Source organism: Lucilia cuprina, chromosome 3, assembly GCF_022045245.1.
Source record: "Lucilia cuprina isolate Lc7/37 chromosome 3, ASM2204524v1, whole genome shotgun sequence".
NCBI lineage: Eukaryota > Metazoa > Arthropoda > Insecta > Diptera > Calliphoridae > Lucilia > Lucilia cuprina.
The window spans coordinates 2,778,420-2,780,927 of NC_060951.1; the positions used below are offsets into that span (position 1 = coordinate 2,778,420).

General features: G+C 27.5%; 1 protein-coding gene across 4 annotated transcripts in view; it reads right to left on the reverse strand.

Moving 5' to 3' along the window:
* LOC111676740 overlaps positions 1 to 2,508 on the reverse strand; it is a 92,119-nt gene that overhangs the window by 58,451 nt on the left and 31,160 nt on the right. The window lies entirely within an intron of this gene.

A 2,508-nucleotide genomic window follows, 5' to 3' on the forward strand; every position in this document is an offset into this window, starting at 1 on the left:
GAACTAGAACAGAACTAGAACAGAACTAGAACAGAACTAGAACAGAACTAGAACAGAACTAAAACAGAACTAAAACAGAACTAGAACAGAACTAGAACAAAACTAGAAAAGAACTAGAACAGAACCATAACAGAACTAGAAAGAACTAGAACAGAACTAAAACAGAAATAAAACTGAACTAGAACAGAACTAGAACAAATCTAGAACTGAACTAGAAGAAATGAAATTTTTTCCAACAAAATATATATATGGAGAGAAAACAAAAAAAAAGAAAATAAGTAGAAAAACAAAATTTCCCCTTCCAAACGATCGAGCTAGATCCGCTGCTGACTTGAACTTAAACTGAACTAGAAATATTTTCTAAGTCTAGTCTACAATCCTGACATTAATCAAGTGAATATTTTGTAATTTCTTCTTAAATATTTTTTCCCTTTAAAAGAAATTTAATAAATTTTGTTTCAAACCATTTTAATACATTTATGTATATTTCTTAGTATTTCTCTCCCCCCGCTAAAGCTTTAAATTTATTTTCAAACACTTTTCTTTCAGAGCACAAAAAACAAAACAAAAAGAAAACAATAATTCCTGTCACATACACTTTACTATTTACATTTACACAAACAGCAAAACAAAAAAAAACAATCCCTTAAAAAGCATAGTGTGAGTTTAAATTAGAAAAATTGTCATATAAAATTCTATTCTATAGCACGCTAATGTTTACAAACATCTTGGCAATTAAACATACACGAGCACGTTTCAACATGTTGTTTCTGAAAATAACTGACAACAATAAAAACTTAAATGGAAAAAATAAACGAAAAATATTTATAGCAAACATTTAAAATGAAAATAGAATAGAGATGAAAAAAATAAAGCAAAGGAAATAAATAGAATGTTTAATTTTCTAGAAAAGAAATTTTTAAATTTTACACAGAAAGCTAAGTGTGGCGCGAAACGAATTGTTAAATCAAATGGTTACAATCTTAAAATGTTTTGAGACTGGGTTGCATTGAATAAATTTAGCGGGAATTGTAACACAATTTTTAGCAATATTTTTTAAACAAAAATTAAATTTATGATAAGCATATAATATTACACTAACTTAGCTCTTACCTGTCATATAACACTTTAAAATCCATGCAGCTTTGTAGACCCTACAATAAAAAGAATAAAAAAATTATAAATATTATTACTCATACGCAGTGTAAAACAAAATTTATTTTTAATTGTATTTTTTTAGAAAACCCAATATTCTTTAAAGCCTTTAATATATCCATAACTCCAACAAAATTCCTCTATATAACTTCTATTTTCAACATTCACTTAAACACAAGAAAAAATCTAAAACAAACTAAATCTTGAAGAAGAAAAAAATATTTTCCTCCCTCATTGTTTTCACATGAAATAAAATGTCTGCAAAAGTAGGAGTCACTGTTACAAAGACAAAGCAACAGAATAATATTATCAAAGACTTCCGGGTTTTGTAAAATAAAATATGGCTGTATTTTTGAAGTTTTTGTTTTTATTATTATTATTTTTTTTTTTTTTCTTGCTTTTCTATCGTTCCTCGGCGAGACATTTTTCTTATGTTTTAATAACAGAAATAATATAAAACAAAAAAAAAACACATAAACATCAAAAAATATGTGACAATTTCATTGTTGATTATGTGTTAGATGTTGTGAGAAAATATACGTAAATACTTATTTAATAGCGGAAATATAAATATATGTTAGGATTTTAAAGATGATTACACTGAGAGGAAAAAATGTTCTTTAACAATTAGGCTAGACTTAAGTATAGTATAGATTATAGTCTAGACTGCAGACTAGATTATAGTTAATATTGCTATAGACTTGATTACATACTAGACTATAGACTAGACTTTAAAGCAGACTATAGACAAGACTATAGACACCACTATATTATAGTATAGGCTGCACTATAGACTAGACTATAGACTATTTCATAAACTAGACTATAAATTATACTTCAGACTAGATTTTGGACTATACTATAGACCAAACAATAGAAAAGACAAAAAAAAATCTAGATTACAGATAATACTATTGCCTAGAACATAGACTAGATTATAGGCTTGACCATTGAATAGACTATAGAATATACAAGGATAGACTAGACTGTAGAACAAAATATGGTTCAGACTAGATTATAGTCCAAACTATAGACCACAATATAGTCAATACTACACTATACTCTAGACAATAGACTAGACCATAGTCCACACTCTAGACTATACTATAGTCCAAACAATAGACTAGACTATAGTCCAAACAATAGACTAGACTATAGTACAAACTATAGTCCAAACTAAAGACTATTCAATTGACTAGAATTAAGTCAAGACTACAGGCTAGAGTATAGTTAGCCATAACCCAGAACCATAGACTAGACTATAGACTAGACTATAGACTAGACTATAGACTAGACTATAGACTAGACTATAGACTAGACTATAGACTAGACTATAGACTAGACTATAGACTA